Source organism: Mus musculus, chromosome 7 (genome assembly GCF_000001635.26).
Source record: "Mus musculus strain C57BL/6J chromosome 7, GRCm38.p6 C57BL/6J".
Classification (NCBI taxonomy): Eukaryota; Metazoa; Chordata; class Mammalia; order Rodentia; family Muridae; genus Mus; species Mus musculus.
The window spans coordinates 105,905,459-105,918,174 of record NC_000073.6 but is presented as its reverse complement, the minus strand read 5'-3'; the positions used below and the strand labels follow the sequence as shown (position 1 = coordinate 105,918,174).

General features: G+C 39.6%; 1 protein-coding gene across 3 annotated transcripts in view; it reads left to right on the top strand.

Annotated features, from left to right (window-relative positions):
* Nucleotides 1-12,716, top strand: part of Gm4070 (predicted gene 4070) — a 58,850-nt gene that overhangs the window by 35,793 nt on the left and 10,341 nt on the right. Inside the window, exons 2-3 of one of the 3 annotated variants that reach the window (NM_001243039.1) lie at nucleotides 3,628-3,681; nucleotides 4,422-4,561. The exons of 1 other annotated variant lie outside the window; for it this stretch is intronic. The gene's annotated coding sequence lies outside the window, so the exon portion shown is untranslated. Of the gene's footprint in view, nucleotides 1-3,627; nucleotides 3,682-4,421; nucleotides 4,562-12,716 lie in introns of those variants that run through there. One more of the 3 variants, XM_017321896.1, reaches the window with a different exon arrangement.

Sequence of the window (12,716 nt, the reverse complement as noted above, 5' to 3'; positions counted from 1 at the left end):
TCTGGCCATTTAGCAACACTATTAAGAATTAAGATCAAATAAATTTTATTCAATAGAAACATCTGTTTTTGGACCACTCAGAGCTGGTCTTGTACTGAAATCTTAAGGGCTTTAAAAATATTTTTAGTTTACATTTACTTATTCAGGGTGTGTGTGTGTGTGTGTGTGTGTGTGTGTGTGTGTGTGTGTGTGTAAGCACAGCACACTGTGGAAGTCAAGAGGATAACAACTGTAGGAGTTAGTTCTCTTTTTCTACCACATGGGTTCTAGGAATAGAACTCAGGGTATGTTGGGTTGCTAGTGCCTTTAACTGCTGAACCATCTTCCTGGCCTTCTTGAAGTGTTTTTAAGGGTATTATTAACTAACATTAAATGAAATCTTTCTAAACCCAGGCTCATGGCATTTACCTGAGAAGAGTGAATGAAGACTTTTGTTCCATATTGCTGGTATTAGAGATGCTGGCTGGAGTCTAAGCTCCAGGCTTTGTTAATGAAAGAAACTCTAAAGACAGGAGTAGGAGAGAAAATGTGTTGAAGGAAGCCTGAGGAATGTGAGGGAAAGGGGGCAAAGTGGTTTCTCTATTAATAAAATTGTCCTCTCAAAGGAAACATACAAGTTAAAGATTTTTTTCTTTATTGTGACTATGCTAGATAAGCTCTTCCAGGTAAAAAAACAAAACATCCAAACTTATATATTGAGTCTGCTAGAACTGGAAAGCCCTAAGCAATGATAATGCAGAGTCATAAGATAGAGAGCTTTGTAGTGGAGAAGCATGCCATAAAATGACTAATACCTGGACCTATACCTTGGTGTTTATTACTCTTTGGGTTGAAATTGAAAAATACAATGTAAAAATGTGGATTGACTGTTTATGAATGAAAAGGGAACACCAAGCCCTCCCTGAATGTACAAGATGCCAGGAGGTCCTAAAATCTCATGATCAAACAAACATATCACTGACAAGTTTGGGCAAGCATGAAGAAGCATTCCTTGGAAACCCCCAATGCCAAGAAAAACACACACACAAAAAAAGCAAAAACAGTTGTAACTTGCATGAACATAGGCAAAGTTGAAACTGCTTAAGCATATAATAGATAGAGATATAGAAATTGAGAGGGGAAAGGGAATAGAGAGGGGAAGAAGTGAGGGAGAGATTTGGCATACAAAACTGGCATCCTTGGTCATGTCTTCTATTGCCTTGGCTTATTTTTTTTAAATCTCTGCTTACTTTTCTTGCATAAGGATTTGGTGCATTGTGGGAAGTCATAGAAATAATGATGCTCCTTTATGTCCTCACAGAGCTAGCCATATTTACTATATGAGGAAGGAAATATTTAGTCTGATCATGACTTCCGATGCTTCCCACGTCCTTAGTCTTTTCAAAGAGGTCTGGATTAAACCAACAAGACTGGTGTTGTATGCCAGATACAAAATCTAAAAATTGTGACTATTCAAATTTATCAAATGTGGGTGCAGAGAGATGTTTAAAGGGGACCTATGTTTGCCTCTGAGACTCACAACTGCCTATAACTCCAAATCCAAGGGATCCAATGAGCTGGCCTCTGTGGGACATGGACACAAACACAGACATGAAAACAGTCATGAACAGATACATGCACATACTCCCCCAAACACACACACACACACACACACACACACACACACACACACACACGAAGGAAAAAATTATCAAATGTTTGGGTCAAAGAAACAATGTTCTTAGAGACTTGTTGAGAGTATATGAAATCCATTGATTCATCTTGCTATTTTAAAACATACTCACTTGCATTCACAATTAATATAAGGAAGTTCCTCAAAACTCTCCCATACATCGGCCATGACTCTGTGAGTGTGTACTAAACATTTAAATGGTTCTAGCACTACTCTTCTGAGCAGTTTAGAAATATATCAAAGATAGGAAAAAATTGAGTTTGAACTCAGGTCAAAAAATTCAGGTGAATGCTAGTGCTACTATGTTCTGGCCTCCTGAATTTTAGCCAAGTAATTGAAGCTTTCTATGCCTTTGTTTTCTAATCCAAAATGATGATAGTAACAATACCTATCACCTAGGAATACTATGAGGATAAAATGAATTACCTACATATATCTTAAAAGAGCCTCTAAAACATAAAAAGTACTAGCAAATGGTAGCCAGTAGAGATTTGATACAATTACTATAGTTTGAATAAAGTTTAGATTCTATTCAAAGTGGTAGATTTAGCATTATTCTTGTACTTTTCATGGCTTGTTACTCCTAACATTTATAGGGTACATAGTCTCATTCTGCATTGTATTCAGACTGGCCTTGCATGTGGTAGGGAGAGGAAGTGGGTGGTTCTACAGCTAGAACATGAAAGGCCTGTAGCTTTTACCCAGATGTGTTTCACTCTATCTTGAACTTGAGATGCCATGCCAAAAAAAAAAAAGAAAGAAAGAAAGAAAGAAAGAAAGAAAGAAAGAAAGAAAGAAAAGAAAAGAAAAGAAAAGAAAAGAAAAGAAAAGAAAAGAAAAGAAAAGAAAAGAGAAAAAATAAAATAAAACCCAACTATCTTGAGGTCATGATGTTAAGAAGAACTCACATTACCCCATCTTGAGAAGCCTCATGGAAGAAAAGAAAGATGCCCTCCATAAAAGTCACCTTATTTGTGGCCCTATATATCATGCCATTAACCCTACAAAAACTACAGATTTGTGAACCTCATATATGGTTGCTTTCAGTTGTATTATTATAAAACATATAACAATTTTATCAGTTTTTTCTGCTTCTTTTTTGTACATATTTTTATCTATATGTAACTGATGGCTCGAGAGGAACTAGGTGCAGCATCAAAGAAGCCCAAAATAATAGGCAAAAGGGTGGACAGGTAACCAAAATGGTTGTGTTCAATGGGGTAGTTCAGCCCTCTGGGCTGGAGAGTTCAGGGTATGCCAGCAAGCAAGCCAGGAGGGCCCTATAACTGGTAGGAGCTGAGGGACTCAGAGAGAATTTGTAGGTCACAGTCTGTTTCTGCTATGTTAAATAGGCATCTCAGCCTTTTGTTCAAGGTTTGAAACCTAAGAATAGGACAACTTTGTGAGGTTGTTTACCTTCAACTTTTACCTGGGTTCTGAGTCACAGCATCTTTAACACTGAGCTAGTTTACCATCTCTAACTCTCAATCTTGTGTGAGTTATCTTTTTAGTTTACTTGGACAAAGAGTAACGTTTATACAAATAAACTACAGAATTAATATATAAGCAAATATTATGGTTAGAATAAGGCAACTTACCCTCTATTGTCTATACTGTGTAGTATCCTTCAACAATTAAGTGAGTCAACTCCAAAGTTTTTGTTCTCATGTGTTTGATATCTTTTCTTTTTTATACAATTTGAAATGTAGCCAGCATGTTTACAGATAAAGATTAGATCCAGACCTTTCAGAATTCATCTGCCTGTTGTCAGCAACCTTTTTTTGTGGTCTGAAGATAACTCAGTAGTTATCATTCTTTCTGCAGTGACTGCTCAAGGGCTTCCACCTGTTTCGCAGTGTTCTCTTGTATTTCTTTAAGTGAGTTATTAATGCCCTTCTTAAAATCCTCTACCAGCATTATGAGATATGATTTTAAATCTGAGTCTTGCTTTTCAGGTGTGTTGGGGTATCCAGGACTCGTTGAGGTGAAAGTGCTGGGTTCTGATGATGGTGAGCAGTCTTGGTCTCTGTTAGTAAAATTCTTATATTTGCCTTTCACCATCTGGTAATCTCTGGCATTAGTTGTTATACCTATCTCTGGCTGGAGTTTGTTTCTCCTATAATTCTGTTAGCCTCTGTCAGCACTCCTGGGAGTCCAACTCTCTCCTGAGTCTCAGTGGTCAGAGTATCCTCTGCTGGCCACCTCTCCTCTGATGGGGAAGGAGTGCAGATGTCTGGAGCTCAGATCTGCTTCCTGGCTGAAGATGGCCTGTCTCAGAAGCTATGTTGCTTCTGCAGTCCGCAGGTTTTCCTGTGCAGATTGGGCTCTGATGGACCCAGGATATAAGATGGCTCTCTCTCCTGCTCAGGCTGTTAGAGCTGTCCCTGGCAGGCACCTCTCCTCTGGTGGGGTAGGAGCACAGGGGTCTGGCACTCAGATCTGCTTCCTGGCTGAAATGATAGCCCGAAACGGGGTCTGTCCTAGAAGCTATGTTGCTTCTGCCATCTGCAGGCTTTCCTATGCAAACTGGGCTCTGAAGGACTCAGAATACAAGATCAGGGATTCTCTTTTAATTTTAAAATTATTTTAAGAAGTAGCTTGGTCTTCATGCAGAACTCCTACAAGTGGGAGCAGGGGCTGTTACTGACTTGTCACCTGCCTTTAACACACTTCCGATCAACCCCGGGGTCACGGGTGAGTGGAGCACAGCATCAGCTCCAAAGAATCATGGAGGGTCTTATGCCTGCAGGAACCCCGCCCGACCAGAGGCTGGGATCTGTTCGGGTCCGGGCCACCCCCGCCATCTTCCTTTTGAGCCCAGCAGAGGCCACTAAGGACTCCAGAGTGCTCTCCACACCACAGGGCATCAGGCTCACCTCGGGAACACGGGTGAGTGGAATGCAACACCAGCTCCAAAGAATTGCGGAGGGTCTTGTGCCAGCATTAATTGGAACAAAGGAACCCTGCAGGACCAGAGGCTGGGATTCATTAAGGTCAGGGCCAGTCCCTCCATCCTCTGTATGAACCCGGCCAAGGGCATCTAGGGCACCAGAGGACTCTCCATGCCACAGGACCCCTAGGACACCCAGGACTTCCTGATCACCTGAGAGAACGTAGGTGATAGAAGCAACAAAACTTCTAGGTTAGGGTCCTGTCAGGGCTTCATCCTCAGCCAGGAGGCAGAGCTGAGACCCAGAGCCCTGGGCACATTTCTTGCCAGAGGAGAGTCAGCCTACAGGGAGAGTTCTGACCCCAGAAGTCAGGAGGTGGATCAGAGCTCCAGACTGCTGGAGACCAACATGGAAAGAGGAGAGCTTGCCTGCAGAGAGTGCTCTGACCATTGGAACTCAGGAGAGACTTGGACTACCAGGAGTGCTGACAGAGGCTAAAAGAATCACAGGAGGATAAAGCTCCAACCAGAGACAACTTGAACAATAACATCAGAGATCTCCAGATGGCAAAAGGCAAACATAAGAATCTTACTAACAGAAACCAAGAACACTGGGCATCATCAGAACCCAGTACGCCCACCACAACGAGTCCTGGATACCCTAACTCATCCGAAAAGCAAGAAGCAGATTTAAAATCATATCTCATGATGGTGGTAGAAGATCTTAAGAACGGCATTAATAACTCACTTAAAGAAATACAAGAGAACACTGCTAAAGAGGTAGAAGCCCTTAAAGAGGAAGCACAAAAATTCCTCAAGGAATTACAGGAGAATACTGCTAAACAAGTAGAAGCCCTTAAAGAGGAAATACAAAAATCCCCCAAGGAATTACAGGAGAACACTGCTAAACAAATAGAAGTCCTTAAAGAACTACAGGCAAACACTGCTAAACAGATAGGAGAAACACAAAAATCCCTTAAAGAATTACAGGAAATCACAACCAAACAGGCAATGGGATTGAACAATCCATCCAAGATCTAAAAAGGGAAATAGAAACAATAAAGAAAACACAAAGGGAGACAAATCTGGAGATAGAAACCCTAGAAAATAAATCAGGAACCATATATGCGAACATAAGCAACAGAATACAAGAGATGGAAGAGAAAATCTCAGGTGCAGAAGATTCCATAGGGAACATGGACACAACAATAAAAGAAAATGCAAAAAGATCCTAACTAAAAACATCCAGGAAATCCAGGACACAATGAGAAGACCAAACCTACAGATAATAGGAGATGAGAATGAAGGTTTTCAACTTAAAGGACCAGCAAATATCTTCAACAAAATTATAGAAGGAAACTTCCCATACCTAAAGAAAGAGATGCCCATGAACATACAAGAATCCTACAAAATTCCAAGTAGACTGGACCAGAAGAGAAATTCATCTGGACACATAATAATCAGAACAACAAATGCACTAAATAAAAACAGAATATTAAAAGCAGTAAGGGAAAAACGTCAAGTAACATATAAAGGCAGACCTACTAGAATTACTCCAGACTCCTCACCAGAAAGTATGAAAGCCAGAAGATCCTGGACAGGTGTTATACAGACACTAAGAGAACACAAATGCCAGCCCAGGCTACTATACCCAGCAAAACTCTCAATTACCATAGATGGAGAAACCGCAGTATTCCATGACAAAACCAAACTCACACAACATCTTCCCATGAATCCAGCCCTTCAAAGGATAATAAATGGAAAACACCAACACAAAGATGGAAATTACACCCTAGAAAAAGGAAGGAAGTAATGCTTTAACAAATCTGAAAGCAGAGAGCCACAAGAACAGATTCCCATTTAACAACAAAAATGACAGGAAACACCAATTACTATTCTTTGATTTCTCTTAACATGGACTCAATTCCCCAATAAAAAGATATAGACTAACAAACTGACTACACAAACAGGACCCAACATCTTGCTGCTTACAAGAAACCAACCTCAGTGATAAAGACAGACACTACCTCAGAGTAAAAGGCTTGAAAACAATTTTCCAAAAAAATGGTCCAAAGAAACAAGCTGGAGTAGCGATTCTAATATCCAATAAAATTGACTTCCAACACAAAAAAGACAAGGAGGGACACTTCATACTCATCAAAGGTAAAATCTTCCAAGAGGAAGTCTTAATTCTGAATATCTATGCTGCAAATGCAAGGGCAGCCACATTCATTAAAGAAACTTTATTAAAGCTCAAAGCACACATTACACCTCACACAATAATAGTGGGAGACTTCAACACCCAACTTTGAACAATGGACAGATCTGGGAATCAGAATCTTAACATAGACACATGGACACTAACAGACATTATTAAACAAATGGATTTAACAGATATCTACAAAACACTTTATCCTAAAACAAAAGGATATACCCTCTTCTCAGCACTTCATGGTATCTTCTCCAAAATTGACCATATATTTGGTCAAAACACGGGCCTCAACAGATACAAAAATATTGAAATCATCCCATGTATCCTATCAGATCACCAAAGACTAAGGTTGATCTTCAATAACAGCATAAATACTAGAAAGCCAACGTTCACATGGAAACTGAACAACACTCTACTAAATACCTTGGTCAAGGAGGAAATAAAGAAAGAAATTAAAGACTTTTTAGAGTTTAATGAAAATGAAGCCACAACATACCCAAACTTATGGGACACAATGAGGCAGTCCTAAGAGGAAAAGCATAGCCCTGAGTGTCTCCCAAAAGAAACTAGAGAGAGCATACACTAGCAGTCTGACAACACATCTAGAAGCTCTAGAATGAAAGGAAGGAATTTCACCCAAGAGAGATGTCAGGAAATAATCAAAATTATGGCTGAATACAACCAAGCGGAAACAAAAAGAACTATTCAAAGAATCAACCAAACCAGGAGCTGGTTCTTTGAGAAAATCAACATGATACATAAACAATTTTCCAGACTAACTAGAGGGCACAGGGACAGTATCCTAATTAACAAAATCAGAAATAAAAAAGGAGACCCACCAACAGATCCTGAGGAACACCACGACATCATCAGATCCTACGACAAAAGGCTATACTCAACAAAACTGGAAAACCTGGATGAAATGGACAATTTCCTAGAGAGATACCAGGTACCAAAGTTAAATCAGGATCAGATTAACGATATTAACAGTCCCATCATCCCTAAAGAAAGAAAAGCAGTCATTAATAGTCTCCCAACCAAAAAAAGCCCAGAACCAGATGGGTTTAGGGTAGAGTTCTATCAGGCCTTCAAAGAACACCTAATTCCAACTCTCTTCAAACTATTCCACAAATTAGAAACAGAAGGTACTCTACCCAATTCATTCTATGAAGCCACAATTACTCTGAAACTTAACCTCACAAAGATCCAGCAAAGAAAGAGAACTTCAGACCAATTTCCCTTATGAATATTGATGCAAAAATACTCAATAAAATCCTTGCAAACTGAATCCAAGAACACATCAAAACAATCATCCTTCCTGACTAAGTAGGCTTCATCCCAGGGGTGCAGAAATGGTCTAATATATGGAAATCCATCAACATAATCCACTATATAAACAAACTCAAAAACAAAAACACATGATCATCCTTTTAGATGCTAGGAAAGCATTTGACAAAATCCAGCACCCCTTCATGATAAATGTCATGTAAAGATCAGGAATTCAAGGCCCATACATAAACGTAATAAAAGCAACATACAGCAAACCAGTAGCCAACATCAAACTAAATGGAGAGAAGCTGGAAGCAATCCCAGTAAAATCATGGACTAGACAAGGCTGCCCACCTTCTCTCTAACTATTCAATATAGTACTTTAAGTTCTAGCCAGAGCAATTTGAAAACAAAAGGAGATCAAGGGAATACAAATTGGAAAGGAAGATGTCAAAATTTCCTTCTTTGCAGATGATATGATAGTATATATAAGTGACCCTAAAAATTCCACCAGAGAACTCCTAAACCTGATAAACAGCTTCAGTACAGTAGCTAGATATAAAATTAACTCAAACAAATCAGTGACCTTTCTCTACACAAAGGATAAACAGGATGAGAAAGAAATTAGTGAAACAACACCTTTCACAATTGTCACAAATAATATAAAATACCTTGGTGTGACTCTAACTAAGGAAGTGAAAGATCTGTGTGATAAGAACTTCAAGTCTCTAAAGAAAGAAATCTAAGAATATCTCAGAAGATGGAAAGATCTCCCATGCTCATGGATTGGCAGGATTAATATAGTAAAAATGGCTATCCTGCCGAAAGCAATCTATACATTCAATGCAATCCCCATCAATATCCCAACTAAATTCTTCACTGAGTTAGAAAGGGCAATTTGAAAATTCATCTGGAATAACAAATCACCTAGGATAGCAAAAACTATTCTCAACAATAAAAGAACCTCTGCTGTAATCACCATGCCTTACCTCAAGCTGTACTACAGAGCAATTGTGATAAAAACTGCATGGTACTGGTACAACGACAGACAGGTAAATCAATGGAATAGAATTGAAGACCAAGAAATGAACTCACACACCTATGGTCACTTGATCTTCAACAGTGAACTAAAACCATCCAGTGGAAAAAGGACAGCATTTTCAACAAATGTTGCTGGCACAACTGGTGGATATCATGTAGAAGACTGAGAATTGATCCATTCTTATCTCCTTGTACAAATCTCAAGTCAATGTGGATCAAAGATCTCCATATAAAACCAGAGACTCAGAAATTTATAGAGGAGAAAGTGTGGGAAAATTCCTAAACAGAACAGCAATGGCCTATGCTGTAAGATCAAGAATCAACAAATGGGACCTCTTAAAATTGCAAGCTTCTTCGGTGAAGTAGCTGGATATAAAATTAACTCAAACAAGTCAATGGCCTTTCTCTACAAAAAGAATAAACAGGCTGAGAAAGAAATTAGGGAAGCAACACCATTCTCAATAGTCACAAATAATATAAAATATCTTGGCATGACTCTAACTAAGGAAGTGAAAGATCTGTATGATAAAAACTTCAAGTCTCTGAAGAAAGACATTAAAACAGATCTCAGAAGATGGAAAGATCTCCCATGCTCATGGATTGGCAGGATCAACATTGTAAAAATGGCTATCTTGCCAAAAGCATTCTACAGATTCAATGCAATCCCTATCAAAATTCCGACTCAATTCTTCAACGAATTAGAAAGAGCAATCTGTAAATTCGTCTGGAATAACAAAAAAATCTAGGATAGCAAAAACTCTTCTCAAGGACAAAAGTACCTCTGGTGGAATCACCATGCCTGACCTAAAGCTTTACTACAAAGCAATTGTGATAAAAACTGCATGGTACTGCTATAGTGACAGACAAGTAGACCAATGGAATAGAATTGAAGATGCAGAAATGAACCCACACACCTATGGTCAATTGATCTTCGACAAGGGAGCTAAAACCATCCAGTGGAAGAAAGACAGCATTTTCAACAAATGGTGCTGGCACAACTGGTTGTTATCATGTAGAAGAATGCGAATTGATCCATTCCTATCTCCTTGTACTAAGGTCAAATCTAAGTGGATCAAGGAACTTCACATAAAACCAGAGACACTGAAACTTATAGAGGAGAAAGTGGGGAAAAGCCTTGAAGATATGGGCACAGGGGATAAATTCCTGAATAGAACAGCAATGGCTTGTGCTGTAAGATCGAGAATTGACAAATGGGACCTCATGAAACTCCAAAGCTTCTGCAAGGCAAAAGACACCGTCAATAAGACAAAAAGACCACCAACAGATTGGGAAAGGATCTTTACCTATCCTAAATCAGATAGGGGACTAATATCCAATATATATAAAGAACTCAAGAAGGTGGACTCCAGAAAATCAAATAACCCCATTAAAAATGGGGCTCAGAGCTGAAAAAGCATTCTCACCTGAGGAATACGGAATGGCTGAGAAGCACCTGAAAAAATGTTCAACATCCTTAATCATCAGGGAAATGCAAATCAAAACAACCCTGAGATTCCACCACATACCAGTCAGAATGGCTAAGATCAAAAATTCAGGTGAGAGCAGATGTTGGCTAGCATGTGGAAAAAGAGGAACACTCCTCCATTGTTGGTGGGAGTGCAAGCTTGTACAACCACTCTGGAAATCAGTCTGGAGGTTCCTCAGAAAATTGGACATAGTACCACCAGAAGATCCCACAATACCTCTCCTGGGCATATATCCAGAAGATGTCCCAACCGGTAAGAAGGACACATGCTCCACTATGTTCATAGCAGCCTTATTTATAATAGCCAGAAGCTGGAAAGAACCCAGATGCCCCTCAACAGAGGAATGGATACAAAAAATGTGGTACATTTACACAATGGAGTACTACTCAGCTATTAAAAAGAATGAATTCATGAAATTCCTAGGCAAATGGTTGGACCTGGAGGGCATTATCCTGAGAGAGGTAACACAATCACAAAAGAACTCAAATAATATGTACTCACTGATAAGTGGATATTAGCCCAGAAACTTAGTATAGAGAGATATACGGTACAATTTGCAAAACACATGAAACTGAAGAAGAACGAAGACCAAAGTGTGGACACTTTGCCCCTTCTTAGAATTGTAAACAATCACCTATGGAAGGAGTTACAGAGACAAAGTTTGGAGCTGAGACAAAAGGATGGACCATCAAGAGACTGCCATATCCAGGGATCCATCCCATAAATTCGCCTCCAAATGATGACACCATTGCATACACTAGCAAGCGTTTGGTGCAAGGTCCGTGATATAGCCGTCTCTTGTGAGACTAGGCCGGGGCCTAACAAACACAGAAGTGGATGCTCACAGTCAACTATTGGATGGATCACAGGGCCCCCAAGGAGGAGCTAGAGAAAGTATCCAAGGAGATAAAGGGATCTGCAACCCTATAGGTAGAACAACATTATGAACTAACCAGTACCCTGGAGCTCTTGACTGTAGCTGCATATGTATCAAAAGATGGCCTAGTAGGCCATCACTGGAAAGAGAGGCCCACTGGACAGGCAAACTTTATATGCCCCAGTACAGGGGAATGCCAGGGCCAAAAAATGGGAATGGGTGGGTAGGGGAGTGGGGGGGGGGGTGTAGGAGGCTTTGGGATAGCATTGGAAATGTAATTGAGGAAAATACATAATTAAAAAAAAAGAAAAGAAAATAGCAAATGATAAAAAAAAATTGCAAGCTTCTGTAGGGCAAAAGATACTGTCAATAAGACAAAAAGGCCACCAACAGATTGGGAAAGGATTTTTACCAATCCTAAATCTGATAGGGGATTAATATCCAATATATACAAAGAGATCAAGAAGATGGACTCCAGAACAGAGCTAAACAAAGAATTTTCAACTGAGGAATACCAAAGGGCTGAGAAGCACTTGAAAAAATGTTCAATATCCTTAATCATCAGGGATATGCAAATCAAACAACCCTGAGATTCCACCTCACACCAGTCAGAATTGCTAGGATCAAAAATTCAGGTGACAGCAGATGCTGGTGAGGATATGGAGAAAGAGGAACACTCCTCCATTGCTGGTGGGATTGCAAGCTGGTACAATCACTCTGAAAAACAGTCTGGTGGTTCCTCAGAAAACTGGACATAGTACTACTACTAGACCAGCAATACCTCTCCTGGGCATATACCCAGAAAATGTTCCAACTAGTAATTATGACACATGTTCTACTATGTTCATAGCAGCCCTATTTATAATAACCAGAAGGTGGAATGTACCCAACATAGGAATGAATATAGAAAATGTGGTACATTTACACAATGGAGTACTACTCAGCTATTAAAATCAATGACTTTATGAAATTCTTGGGCAAATGGATATATCTGGAAAATAACATCCTGAGGGAGGGAACCCAATCTCAAAAAACTCACTTGATATGCACTCACTGATAAGTGGATATTAGCCCAGAAACCTAAAATACCCAAGATACAACTTCCAAAACACAAGAAAATCAAGAAGGAAGACCAACACATGGATACTTCATTCCTCCTTAGAATACGGAATAAAATATCCATTGAAGGAGTTGCGGAGACAAAGTTTGGAGCTAAGACGAAAGGTTAGACTATCCAGAGACTGCCCCTCCCGGTGGTCCATCCCATA